At 47.4% G+C, this 15,122-nt stretch overlaps 1 pseudogene; it reads right to left on the reverse strand.

The window, feature by feature from the left end:
* Positions 1–14,870, reverse strand: part of LOC144333641 (uncharacterized) — a 39,602-nt pseudogene extending 24,732 nt beyond the window's left edge.
* Positions 14,871–15,122: the final 252 nt, after the last annotated feature.

A 15,122-nucleotide genomic window follows, 5' to 3' on the forward strand; every position in this document is an offset into this window, starting at 1 on the left:
CACCACCCCAGGCCAAAGCACAATGGGTGCTTCCTTGCTTTCTTGACTGACTTAGACCCACCGGACTGATGAACTGAACTGATGCTCTCCAGACCTGCTGAATGCCTGGGGCCAAAAGGTTATGCTCCACTTCTCCATGTACCTCTCTCTCACCGGTGGGGTCACTGGGCTGGTTCTCAACTATTTATGTATGAACATCCGGTAATTATGTATAACTTAAATAGTACATCAGTGGATGAAATCAGAATGTGCAGAGTGTTGCTGCTTCTTTGAAAACTAAACTGAGTGCTTTGGAACCTCTAAAGCAAGTTGCTGAAATAAACTGCAGGAGCAAATCAGGTGTAGCTGAGACCACAGGGAAAGGGTGGGGCGGGAGTTTTAGAAACCTAGAAAGTTTTCCATGGAGCATGCCTGGCAGATACCCAGGTCTCCACTTCAGTTTTCAGAAGGAAAAAAAGAATCATCATTCCACAGGTGGCACACATTAAACACGCGTGTTGCTGTTTCCGTCAATGCCATACGGTGCTAAGAACATGAAAGCACACGCGTCCATCAAGTTGGATGAAAAACATCCTTAGATATCTTAGCATCTGTCAAGTTTCCAGATCTTTAGAGTTAGAAGGAAAATACACATATACATTTTAATGACCCTTTTAATGCCCATTCAGAGAGAAGTCCAGCCTCAGGGAATTATGTACCTGGATCCGGGGACCTGGGCGACCCGAGCTCCACCATCAGAGCTTATGGAGACACTAAGATGACAACTATAACTACGATTCAGGGTGAACTGGTGAGGTCACTGACAAGGAATCCAGCCCAAACCCTCACCATTAAACAACCTCAATCAACAAGGGACAACTCAGCAAAGTCCCTGGAGTCACATCTTTTAATCCAGAAGATTCAGCAGAGCAAGAAAGATGAAAGAAATTCAAAACTAGTCAGTTTGTGTTCAGAAAGAATTTGTACCCATCTGCAACTTCACTTTGTAGCTTAGGGGTCCACAAACTCTATAAAAGGCCCGAGTGTAAATGTTTTAAGCTTTGCAGGTCACACACTCTCTGTCACAACTATTCAACTCTGCCATTATATATAAAAGCAGCCAGAGACTATATGTAAATGAATGAGCATGGCTCTGTTCCAATAAAACTTTATTTACAAAACAGACAGCAGGCCATATTGGGCCAGTAGACTATAGTCTGCAAACCCTTGTAAATACCACATTATTTCCCTCATATTCTCTTTGTTAAGTATTCTATTTAATCCTTTTCTTTCTGTACTTGTAAGTTTTGTGTTTGTCAGTTAACACTATTGTTTAACACTTTTGGTACTATCAGAATTCCAGGGTTTAGCCTTGGTGACTACAAATCCTTACAACTGCTGATCAAAGGGAAAAATGGGAATGTTCACAAATGTCTTGCTAATCCTCGACTGCACAGTGTTGAGACCATTGTGAAGCATGTAATCCTGTTTTCCTGTTTGGCTTTCTGTTACTAAGGCTGTCTTCGCAAGTGTTACTTGAGCAAAGAAGTCTCTTGGGGCACTTAGACAGCAGAAATTACTACTACATCCTGTGAACTATAATCTAGGATCCTCCAAAGCCAACCAATCTGACTGGCTGTCTTTTTCTTTCTTTCTTCTTTTCTCTTCAAGATAGAATCTCGCTCTGTCACCAGGCTGACCTCTTGGGCTCAATCGCTCCCCTCTTCTCAGCCTCCTGAGTAGCTGGGACTACAAGTACGTGTCCCCACACCCAGCTAAGTTTTGTATTTTTTGTAGAGATAGACCACATTGCTCAGGCTATTCTCGACCTCCTGGGCTCAAATGATCCTCCTGCCAAGGCCCCCCAAAGTGCTGAGATTACAGGCGTGAGCTACAACACCCAGCCTGTCTTTCTTAAAAACATGTGTGCCTGATGATAATATTTAAATGGACACAGCTGTTTTGTAGAAGGTAAGACTGGGGAAATGGGTTAAACCATCAGCTCAGTGGACTTTCTTTTGGCCACATTTATGGAGCTTCAGTAAAATCTGTGACTCTGATAGATTTTTATATTCAAACTAAATGAATTTGTGTCCTCATTTAATTTACAAATAGGACCACAACTCAGGTAACAAAACTAAGCAAGGCTAAAGGCTGAGGACCCAGCCATCTTGGTGACTCCAATCATGGACTACCAACTGGAGGTCAGAGCACCCGTGGGGGTGTGTGTGTGTCTCAGGGGGCACCTGCCTTTTCTGATGTCCTAGAACAAGTGCTCCCCAAAGGGCGGCTGCTGGAATACTGCTGGTCAGTCCTCATGCTCCCCACCCTCCCCGAGATAAGTACTGAAATTTCGAACCTTGCAGAGCAATTGACAGAATAATTTCATGCCTGCTGAATCTAATCATGAAAACCTGAGACTTGTATTTTGTATGCTGTTTGTATGTTACTGATTTTTATTGTATTTTACTAAAGTCTCAGTCAATGACAGATTGGAAATATAAAAAGCTTCAGCACATTTTGAAAAGTGCTGTGCTCCAGGGTTGCCTGATGAGGTGCCCTTCCTCTCCCTTCCCCACCATTAGTACAGCAATCACACACTCCATGGCACCTCCAGTAACTGCCTGTCCCTAGCAGGGGGCAGCACAAAGGAATCTGTTCAGAGCCTGAGAAGCCGGACCACCTGAGCAGACACTCTGCACTGTGACATTGGACCATGTGGCCGAGGAGACGCTGCTCGGGTTCCTGCAAAGGCCTTCTTCCATGGGTACAAAGAGAATAGAAAGAATGACTAAGACCTACGATTTAATAGCTCAACAGAGTGATGATAGTCAATAATAACTGTATATTTCAAAATAATTTAAAGAATGTAATGGGATTGTTTGTAACTAAAAGGATAAATGCTTGCAGGGATGGAGAGTCCATTGTCCATGAAGTGCTTATTTCACGTTGCATGCCTGTATCCAAACATCTCATGTACCCCATACATATATGCACCTACTATGTACACACAAATATTTTTAAATCATTTAATTTTTTTTAAAAAGGCCTTCTTCCATCCTGAATCCAAAGCTCTTACTGGAAGATGCTGGCACCGCCCAAAAGTAATAGTGTCTTGCTGCGCATGTCTCTTTCTCCTGAACACCAGATTCAAGTAAGTCCCAGAAAATATTTGTCATCTTCTTCTCACACATGCGTGGAGACATCATGAAGCCCACAGTACTGTGGGACTAGTTTGAGAGTCCTTGTCTCCCTTAAATGAACAGCTGCGTATAATCTCGCCATCCTATCAAACCTACCACTCCATCTGGGTGTGTTCCTATCGGGACTTTCTTAAAACTGGTGAAATGGGAGTGCCCTGCAGCTGGGGGTGTATTAACATCTCGCCTATCCCGCGTTGCTACCTCGTCTTCACAGTCATTTTTAATGCTATCAAAATCTCCCATTAAATGACTATCAAAATGTGGGTAGTTTAGCACAAGGATAAAAAGCACAAGCCTTGGAGCCTTATGGTCTCTGTCACTTGTGTGGCCTTGGACAAATGACTGAACCTCTTTGAGTCTGTTCCCGTGTTAGCAGATGAAGATAACAAAAACACCTCAATGTCCCTGGGGGAAGATGACACAAGCGCAGTGCATGGAGAACAACCATAACAGTGGTTCACACATGACAAGCATGCCACAAATACGAAGCATCTTAATAATGGCTATCAACCCTGAACATGTAGGGTACCTTTAACTTTTCACTTTCAAATGCAAAACGCAAACTGAACATGAATGTATGTATCTCTTTTCCAATTTCTGATTACTTCCCTAAAGCAGAACTGCAGGAATGGAAGGACCATATCACCAGGTAAGGGCTCTGAGATGGCCGTGACCTGCTGACACCTGCCTGCCTGGGGCCATGTACACTGGGACAGGGCAGTGAGAGCACAGCATGAGGTTGTTAACTCCATGGCATTCTTGCCAGCAGGTACACATTTGTATGTGCTAAGCTAAACACATTTTAAAACAGTGCTACTGCTTTACCCATTATTTTGTGAGGCTCAGTTTCAGAGCGCACAGGGAAGAGGACAGTCAGAGGCAAAGCCTTCTTACCCATGTGCCCCGTCTGTCCCTCATTGGAGATCCTCAGGAGAAGCTCCAGGTGGGTCCTGCTCATGTCTGGCATCACTACCTGTGCCAGCCGCCTCCACTGGGCCTCCTCGACCACAAACTCAGTGCCCACCATGACTTTCAGAACGTTGAACGCCTCTTATCATTTTATGATCTTTCAGGTATGCCAGTTTGCCAACCTCATTCTTTAAAAAACAGATTTGTGTGTTTTAAGAGAAAGATTCAAGAAAGCATCCTTTTTTTTTTTTTTTTTTTTGAGACGGAGTCTTACTCTGTCGGCCAGGCTGGAGTGCAGTGGCGCACGGTCTCCGCTCACTGCAAGCTCCGCCTCCTGGATTCACACCATTCTCCTGCCTCAGCCTCCGGAGTAGCTGGGACTGGGAGCCTGCCACCATGCCCAGCTAATTTTTTGTATTTTTTTTTTTTTTTAGTAAAGACGGGGTTTCACCGTGTTAGCCAGGACGGTCTCGATCTCCTGACCTCGTGATCTGCCCACCTCATTCTCCCAAAGGAAAGGATCACTTTCTTACCCCAACGTTTCAAGGTATTCAAAGAGCCAAAGAAACATCACCAATGGGTGGGCTCACAAGCAAAGTAAATGACGCCTCCCGGATTCAGGAGTACTTAGCTAACCCCACTGTGCATCAACAGAACTCACCTTACCAAGCTGAAATGAGGTAGCCCGGGAAGGAAAGTCTGTGCAGTGAGAAACAGAGCAACGAGAGGAGGCCAGCTCCCAACTCCACCCTGCCCAGGAGGAGGGAAGATTCCGGAAAGGAAGGAGATCAGTTGTGGTATTGAGAGGAGAGAGAGACACCCAGCAAGAAGGTGAAGATACACACACCATGCAGTCAGTCGAGAAAGAGAGGAGGAAGAGGAGAAAAGTGAGGGAAGTGAAACTAGGCCAGATGTGGTCTGGGGCTAGAAGGACAACTAGGGTCTGCTTGGAGCTGCCATCTTGCGTGGTCACAGGGAATTCTGTGGGAGCGGGGAGGCTCTGCAGCCCTCCTCAGGGCCATCCAGCTACCATGCCCATCTCCATTGCTCCTGTAAGTCTGTCGCCCACTATCATTGCTTCACCGATGACACAGCTAGACTGTAAATTCCTGAAGTGAAGGGCTGGTTCCTCACCATCGTTGTGGCTCTTCAGGACCCTGCATGGTGTCTGGCACATACAGCGTGTCTAAAATGTTTGCTAAGGCATGTTGCAGAAAATTAATTTCCAAGGGGTGTTCCTTGGGTTTGGGAGGGGCATAGTAATACTTCTGTTCCACGGTGAAGGAGAGGAGAGGCGCACCAGACTCTCTGGAATGTTCTCTCCTACCAGAAAGAGGAAGAGGCCAGAGGAGGCCTAGCTTTGGGGTGAGGAGGAGCTGAAGTTCCTTCTGCACAGAGACTCCTTGTGACCTGGACAGAGCCAGACACCTTCAAAGGCCAGACCGACCCAATCTCAGACTTGCCCTGCCATCCCCTTCTCTTGAACTGCATTGAAGTTGTCCTGACTTCGGCTCGCCCTCAAGTGGACACTCCATTAGCAAGAATACATTCAAAACAGAACCAAAAGGCCAAAAGCCCTAAGGTATGTCTTTCCTTAAGGAAAATCACCCTTGGAAGAAAGACTTCTCTGTACAGTGAGTTTCATAATAAAGGAAAGAGACACCCAAAGGTCTATGCTGGTGAGCGGCAGTGGAGGAAGGGTGGATGAGACAGCCGAGGTGCCCCGGGGGATTCCTGGGTGCAAATCAAACTTTCTTCTACCCCAAGCACCCACTCAACATTTCCACAAATTCTCCAGACATCAATCAAGCAGGCAGGAACCAGGGCAGGAACTGCCGGTTTTAAGAAGTTTCTTTTGTTTGAAGGGAGAAAGGAGCTGGAAGCTTAGAGAATATCCTCACTCCAAATCACACTGAGAAGATATCAAGGAGCCATTAGCTATTTGATGCGTTAAGAGCAAGAAGCAAAGTAGCACCTGACATTGCCCATGAAGGGGCCAGTGCCCCGGCCAAGTCCTCTGTCCTGTGGATCTCCTGAGACACTGTCACAGCCATCACAAAGATGGAAGAGCCGCCCCGCTCAGCAGAAGGAAGCAAGACATCAAGTCGTCAGGTCCACCAAAGTAAATAGGATCAAGGACACTTTCAAATATTTAACAAACGCATTCACTAGCCTCCCAGCCACTGCACCCAGCCCCACCCCCTACCCCCAGCTCACGCCTGTTACCTTTAAGTGCTTCCTATAATTGCGGTACACCATGGCCAGAAAGATGGACGTTAAGATGTAGGTACTGACGATAATGTGGATTATAAAGTACAAAGAATACCACCAGTTGAAGTCATGGGCAGGCATCCTAGAAGAAAATAAGCATGTTTCATGGTTTTCCATACCCTAGTTCTGCGTCCGGAATTGGTGGGTTCTTGGTCTCGCTGACTTCAAGAACGAAGCCGCGGACCCTCGCGTTCTTAAAAACAGTGTGTCCGGAATTTGTTCCTTCTGATATTTGGACGTGTCAGGAGTTTCCTCCTTCCGGTGGCTTCGTGGTCTCGCTGACTTCAGGAGTGAAGCTGCACACCTTCGGGGTGAGTGTTAACTCTTAAAGGCGGCGCGTCCGGAGTTGTTCCGTCCGGAGTTGTTGGTTCCTTCCGGTGGGTTCGTGGTCTCGCTGACTTCAGACCTTCCCGGTGGGTGTTAACAGCCCTTAAAGGCGGCGCGCCTCCGGAGTTGTTCCTTCCGGACTTGTTCATTCCTTCTGGTGGGTTTGTGGTCTCTATGGCTTCAGGAGTGAAGCTGCAGACCTTCACAGTGAGTGTTACAGCTCATACAGGCGGTGCAGACCCAAAGAGCGAGCAGCAGAAAAGATCTACTGCAGAGTGAAAGAACAAAGATTGCACAGCAGGGAAGTTGCTGCCCCTGGCTCAGGTGGCCTGCTTTTATTCCCTCATTTGGCCCCACCCACATCCTGCTGATTGGTCCATTTTACAGAGTGCTGATTGATCCGTTTTACAGAGTACTGATTGGTCCGTTTTAACAGAGTGCAGATTGGTGCATTTACAAACCTTTAGCTAGACACAGAGCGCTGATTGGTGCATTTACAATCCTTTAGCTAGACGGGAAAGTTGTCCAAGTCCCCACCCAACCCAGAAGCCCAGCTGGCTTCACTTCTCAGTTCTACAATGCATATAAGGCTGACCTTGGGCAATATCCCACATGCACAGTCCATGTGCAGGAGGTACTGGAAAGCCTCCTCTAACATTCGCTCTCCCCCATAGGGTGTGATGAGGCCTCAGAGCCATCACCATCCCTAATGCTGAACAGCTTGCTTCACACCTGACCTTCTGAAATTCTTAGTACCTTACAGAGGCACCAATTTTCACAGTGGCAGGACCTTAGTGATCTCCCAATTCACTTTTCTCCCTTCACAGTGAGAAAATTGAGGCCTAGAAAGGACAGTGACTTGCTAGGAATTACAAAGAGAATAAGAAGCATGGCTGGGAAGAGGGTTGTGCAGTGCAAATTCAGGGCTCTGTGGGACACCCAACTGCCTTGGCTGGGGGCCAGGTCGTATTCTAACCACGCAGGGACAATGCATGAAAGGTACCCGGTGATAATCATGGAAGGGCAAGTTGTGACAGGTGCTCACTCTAAAGGAAACTTAATTTCCTACAGGAGGGGACATCAGGGGGTGGTGGCTAGGCTAACAGGGGTCTGAGGAAAGACCCAAGAGAACATAAGCAGGACCAGGCCCAGGCCCAAGAGTGAGCAACAACCAAGAACAAGTTGATCTGATGATCCTATGCATCACAAGACGACGGAAAACCTGCCTCTCTGAGGTCACTGTTGGAGCAGATGTGGACTGACGTTTGCAGTGAGGCTCTGCCCACTCTCTAGAGCTGGAGCACTAGCTACTCTGTGCAGTACCGCTTAATAACTTTACTCCTATGCATAAGGTAAATCCACAACAAGAAGACATTAGAAAAAACCATGAGGTTTTTCTCCTAAGTAGTTTCCACGTGTGTGGAGAATTGGCATTTTGGGCAATTACTGATGTTTACATTTATTTCCTATTTGATGTAGCCAAAAACCTGCATCAATGCTTAGGAGAACCAGTCATGATTCCTTTACAAAGATGTCTTATGTCTTTAATTTCAAGACTCAAAGAAGATTCCAGAATCGAAAGTGGGCTCAAATATTAAGAATTGTATCTCAAGAGATGTCTTCTGTTCCTTTCCATTTTGAAAGAATTCATTTAAATTTAGTGTTAAGTAGAGAGGATAGGCTATTAGTGCTGTAAACTTTTATCTTTCTCAAAACCTTTACAGTGAACAGGACTCAACAGAAAATCACTCTTTGTCCTCTCTCAGCCCTACTAGAGTCAGGAGACAGCTGCTTTGAATAGCGCGAATTCTGTTATGGTAAAAGATGTTCATGAACATGGATCAAGGATGCGCGGACATGATGTCAGGGCTGTTCGCTGTAGTGACCAGCACGTAGAGCTCAAGTGCTATCTCCAGAAGGTTTTCAAAGTAAGGTGATCCCTCTGCTGTTTTCAGACCCCTAAAGAGGAACCAAAAACACAAATGAAAACCACACACGTAAATTAATACACTGACACATTTTTCCCCTTTCAAGAGCACTCCTGCAGTGTTTGAACATGGAAGATTGTGTTTGGTGACAGATTGTGCCACCAACAGGCTCAACCTAAATATGGGAGAATTCCCAGACAGAAACTTCTGGAGAAGTGTGCTGATTCCCAAAAAGCTTCAAGGCCATCAGGGAAAACATCAGCACACTGAATATGAACAATGGAAGACAAGTGGATATTGGGCAGGGTGTTCCAGAGGCTTCGGAAAGCCCTTCTGATCTATGGAGACAAAATGTTATTTTATTTTATTTTATTTTATTTTATTTTATTTTATTTATTTTCTGGTTGACGGAGGATATTTATTGAGGGTTTACTGGGTACAGGGAGAAGGGTTGGATGGCTTAGGATGCAGAGACCCCTCCCCTGGGATCCCGCAGCTCCAGGCCCCTGTGGGTGGGGTGAGGGCTGGGAACCTATGAACATTTTGCAGGGGCCACCGTCTTCTCCACGGTGCTCCCTTCATGCGTGACCTGGCAGCAGTAGATTCTGCGGAACCTCGGCTGCTCGGGCGTCAGGCTCAGGTAGCTGCTGGCCGAGTACTTGTTGTTGCTCTGTTTGGAGGGTGTGGTCATCGCCACACCCTGGGTGATGGGGGTACCATCTGCCTTCCAGGTCACCGTCAAGATTCCCAGATAGAAGTCATTCATGAGACATACCAGTGTGGCCTTGATGGCCTGGCGCTCCTAAGAGGATAGCGGGAACAGTGACTGAGGGGGTGTCCTTGGGCTGACCTAAAACGGTGAGCTGGGTCCCCCTGCCAAACACATGCTTCAGTGAATTATGCTTGGATTGAAAACCCTGGGGCCAGTCTAGGAGCTGTGCTGGAGCAGGAACCTGCAATTTTCTGATTGAAAATCTTGTCAAAGGTTATTTCATTTCTCTCTGCAAGATACTTCTGCATCATACTCCGGATACTTGGCTCGGGCAGGACGGTCCTCTTGCTGGCGTGGGCGGCCGGGGTCGCCTTGCTCTTCTCCGTGACCATCAGGTAACTGGCATGGGCCTGCACAGCCTCCAGGTCCGCCATGTTGGCGAGCTTTGGCGGCGGCGGCAGCGGCGGCGGCGGTTACTCGGCACCCGGATGGGACCCGCGCCAGCTGCAGCCGCCGGCCGCGCCCGGACCTGGCCGTGGGCAGCGCCGCCTCCGCGCGCCCCACCAGCGCCCTGCAAACCCTGCAGGCTGTAGCCCGCCGGGGTCGCCGCGCACCTCCCCGCTCCACCCCCTCGCGCGCTGCCCAAAATGTTATTTTATTTACAAGAAACCAGCTAACTTTCTGCAAAAACAAACCATCACGTATCCTAAATCATATGCTTACCTGACGACTTTTAGGGAAGTTAATTAGGAAGACCGGCCTTAAGGCCCTTGACCAGCTGATGCTGCGGATGTTAATAGCTTCCAGGGACCCGTAGATAATCAGATGGATCGAGGTCAGCTGTGAGAGACACAGGACAGAGTTGTCAGTACTACACTATTCAAGGAAGTGGATGGGCCAGGAGAGGCACGATATTATGTGAAAAAGCAAGTTTCATAGACAACATAGTACCACTTTTGTATTATGATATTAGTAATAGCTAATTTTTGACGTTTTACTGTGTTCCATGTGCTATAACAAGCACCTCTTGTAGATTATTTTATTTTAGACTCATCACACCAATTAGGTGGGCACTATACCTGGAGGAGGAGCTTGAGGCACAGAGAGGGTAAGCAAGTAGCCCCTGATCACACAGCTAGCGGAGGGCAGAGCTGGGACTGGAACCCAAACAGTCTGAGGGCTGAGCCCTTGTTATTAATCACACCGCAACATCCTTCCACACTACACCCTATTGACCTTCTCTTCAATGTGACATGTAAAAAAAAGGAGGTGTAGCCTAGTTAACAGAGATGAGAATATCCAGAATACAGAAAACCCTTATTAATCTTTATTAATGTCAGGTTTATGGGCAAGAGATTAAGGTGAAGATGGCCAAAAGAAGAACCTCGTGTATTTTAGAAAAAAATAAGTGAAAAAGAACAATCTACCATCATCAAAAAAACCTGAAGGTAGCCCGTTTGGTGGTAAGGCACAGAGGATCTAGTGAGCTCCTTTCCCTCAAAGGGCACTCCGCATGGGGCGGAGAAGACAGCCAAGAAAAGAGGCTAGCTCACATCTGCTGCACTGGAGGGAACCAGTGGCTGTCCCAGGGGAGCAGGGATAGGTGGATCACCAAGGGTTAAGATATTTGAGGGGCTTCACGGAGGAGGCACTCTTTGATGTAACCTACAGCACAGCAGAGCTTTAAAAAGAAAAAAAAAAAAGAACTCAGGAAGGTCAAGAGCTAAACAGAAGATACCATAAAAGGACTCTTGAGGAAGTACTGGGCTGGCATGTTGGGAAGCAGAGAGTCCTGGGAGTGGGGGCAAAGGAAAGCAGCAGAAAGTGACAGGGACCTATGGAAGGTGACTTTGCAGGCCAGGCTAAAAAGGCAGGTCTCATTCCCAGGGCCGTTCAAATAACAGATGGAGCAAAGGAGTGAGAGTACAGTACAGGAGGCTGCGTGAATATATCACATTCTACTTAAGACATATGTCTTGTAATTTTTGTCAGGAAATAGGGTTGTTTCCAATTTTTCCATATTATAAACAATCAGCCACCACCAATTTTGTGGCTAAATCTTGGAATGCATCCTTCTTTCCTACAGATAAATTCCCAGGAATGGGAGTCCAGGGTGAAAATATATTCACCTTACAGGCTTTTGAAAGGAACTGCCAAAGAGCCTTCCAGAAAGATAGTTTTATTCCTTTCTCCAGTAGGGTGTAAGAACATTTGTCTTATGGCAAAGACATGGAATCAACTTAGGTGCTCATCAATGGTGGGTTGGACAAAGAAAATGTGGTACATATACACCATGGAATACTATGCAGTCGTTTAAAAAGAATGAGTCTGTCCTTTGCAGTAATGTGGATGCAGCCGGAGGCCATCATCCTAAGTGAATTAACAGAGGAACAGAAAACCAAATACTGCATGTTGTCACTTATAAGTGGGAGCTAACACTGGGTACTCATGGAAACAAAGGCAACAGTAGACACTGGGGACTCCTGTGGGGGAGGGACAGAGGAGGGGAAAGGTTGAAAAACTACCTGCTGGACTCTAGGCTCACTACCTGGGTGATGGGATCAATCGTACCCCAAACCTCACCATCACGAAATATACCCATGTAACAAACCTGCACGTGTATCACCTGAATCTAAAAATTGAAATTACAAAAAAAAGTTTGTTTTCAATCTTGCTAAGATTGTTTTATAGGCAAATACATGGTATTTTATTGTTTTATTCTATAATTTTTAATTAGCGATGTTAAACATCTTTCCTATCGGCCATTTTACATATTTTTTTCTTATGAGTTGCCTTCACTTATCTTCAGAGAAATTATCTATTGACATATCTCTTTTTCCTTTAATTTGGAAGTGCTCTTGATATGTTAAAATGTCTGCACTGCCACATTTTGCCGTATTTGTTCTTCAGTTTGTGGTTTGCTTGCAGCTGTGCTTATGGCGTTCTCTGTATGGAAGTGTTTTATCAAAGACAAATCTATGGAATTTGTTTGCTGCATGGCTCCTGCCTTGGGTCATAAACTCTTACAGGTACTACAATGAACACTCGCCGTTATGGCTACCATGATGCAGATGTTTGGTGTATCCTTCCAGAAAACCATTGGAGGAGTGACTTTTGCAAAATGTACCAGTCTTCCAAAGTATGCATTCAGGCAGAGTACGTCTGCTATTGAGGTGGCCTGCAAGGAGAAAACAGAGGCTGAGCACGAGGGCTTGCCATGGGGGGGCTCAGCTTTAGTTATCTAGTACCACCCCCTGACCCCGCTACTATATTACCTTTCCTGTCTGGCACCCTCTGAGAATTTGCTATGCCCCTTAATTTTACTGAAAATTGCAGCAACATTTTCTGCCGGTTAGAATGGTTTCTTCCTGGCCGGGTGCGGTGGCTCAAGCCTGTAATCCCAGCACTTTGGGAGGCCGAGACGGGCGGATCACGAGGTCAGGAGATCGAGACCATCCTGGCTAACACGGTGAAACCCCGTCTCTACTAAAAAATACAAAAAACTAGCCGGGCGACATGGCGGGCGCCTGTAGTCCCAGCTACTCGCGAGGCTGAGGCAGGAGAATGGCGTGAACCCGGGAGGCGGAGCTTGCAGTGAGCTGAGATCCGGCCATTACACTCCAGCCTGGGCGACAGAGCCAGACTCCGTCTCAAAAAAAGAAAAAAAAAAAAAGAAAAAAAAGAATGGTTTCTTCCTCTGAAAAGAAAACCTGCCACTGAGTCACAAACTCCATGACCCATACTGGCAGGGATTCCTGGGAGGGGCTGCACCAGCAAGCTGAGGACCAAGAACACATTTCCCCAGAAAAGGGGGAGGGGGAGGTCAGAGGCAGGCACCGTCTATGCTCTCAAATTCCCCATGTTCAAATTCCAGACACCTAGAAGTCCCATTTCTCTAACAGTAAGGTCATTCCCCAAAGATGTGTTTGGGAATAATGGATCCTTCCGTAAAAGTCAGAGCAGTGACTTTTCTCCCACGGCTGTCGGGCTGAGCGATCCCCTACTGGCACCAATCTGAGGTCCTCACAGGAGGCTTCCAGGATGTTCTTTCTGCTCGTTGCCGTTTCCAGGCCAGGAGGAGCGGAGGCTGAGGCGGGGATTGTTCCAAGGGCAAGACCTGCTCACAGCTCACAGGGCAGACACAACCTTATTGTCCCTGGCCCCTGCCAGACGGAGGGCCTCGCTGGGAGTCCGTGTGCCAAAACCCGAGGTGAGGATTTCACTGAAAGGCAGAAGAAAACCCTGCAGGCGCGGCAAGCCCCTCCACCGCTCCTCGCGGTTCCCCCCGCCCTTCCTGCCCAGCCGGGCATGGCCGGGGCGGTGTTGGTGTCCACAGCCGGGCGGTAGCGCCCCCTAGTGGCCTCCTCCCTGCCGCCAGGCGGAGAACAGAGGTTTCTACAGGAATGGCTTCAGCAAGGCTGACTCCCGGCCCTCCCGGAAGGACTCACGCAAGGTTTAGTCCCCTGCTCTTTAATGGTGAACACAGGGAACAGGGTGTAGATCAAAGAATGAGTGAATTCTTAAGTCATGAGACGTTGATGGGACGGAATACTCAGCACTGTGTATGTGTGTGTGTGTGTGTGTGTAGCAACATGAAACAACCGTGCTGATGAAAATAGCAGGTTGTGGAACGATACATATGAAATATGTCGTAATATCCCATTTAGGACTTAGAAATGCAATTATACGTTAATATATCTAATATACATGACTGTAGTCAGGTTCCGTTCCAGGATAAACAGCACGCTCAGCAGGCACCCCTGGAAAAGGGGTGTCTGACTGAGTAGCCGGGGCGTGAGGAGAAGGAGGAATAAGGAGCAACTTCCAGCTTCTTACTCAGGTTCTGGATTGAATTATTTAAATGTCTTTGTATTATTGGCTAATTAAATGTCTTTGTATTAATGGCTAATAATGTTGAGGCTCCTTTCACGTTCTTAAGAAATGCCGGCCATATATAACATTTGAAAAGATTACATTGTAACTCAATACATTTAGTATAATGCTTTACGTAATAATAGATATTATACATACAAAGAAATAAGAGAGCCATCTCAGGGATGCCAGGACTCCACACACCGCAATGGCTGAGTCAGCGAAAACCCGGCTCCCGAATCCTGCTGGCAGTGGTGCTAGAGCATCAGTGCAAATGCCAGGCATGGTTTTAAGGCAGGAAGAGAGACTTGTCAGAGCACGCTCCGCCACTGCTCTGACCGAAGCCAGTGCTGAGTCAGCATTGGGCCTGTCCTGGGCCTCCAGGGGCTCCCACAGTCCTGGGAGGGAGGTACCATTTGTCCGGAGTTTGCAGATGAGGAAATGGGCCACAGAGAGGTACGGGTGGCGGAGAGCCAGGTGTGAAACCAGACAGTCTGGCCCTGGAATCCATGCCCCAAAGTCCTTAGCTTTGCTCCTGCAGGACATAGCCCAGAGGTCACTCTCAGAACCAAAGACCAGATGTCCCTCCCACGCTAGCTTCAGTTGCCACCCTGACACATGACATGCCACACATCTCAGGTCTCGCTGCACTGAAACCTCTCGAGTCATGGGGACGCACTCCCACTGATTCCCCTGCCTGATGGTGGGGCCCGTGACAAGACTTGGGAGAATGAGGGGCACAGTTGCCGGCTCTGCAAAGGACCACCTGTGCTCAAGATGCCATGGCGATCTGGTATAGCCAAACCCTTAGGGACGGAAAATAGAAAGATGGGTGCCAGGGGCTTTGGGGAAAGGGAGATGGGCATTGTTTCATGTGGACAGGGTTTCAGTTTTGCAAGATGAAGAGTCCTGAGATGGATA

Source organism: Macaca mulatta, chromosome 13, assembly GCF_049350105.2.
Source record: "Macaca mulatta isolate MMU2019108-1 chromosome 13, T2T-MMU8v2.0, whole genome shotgun sequence".
In the NCBI taxonomy this organism is placed as follows: Eukaryota; Metazoa; Chordata; class Mammalia; order Primates; family Cercopithecidae; genus Macaca; species Macaca mulatta.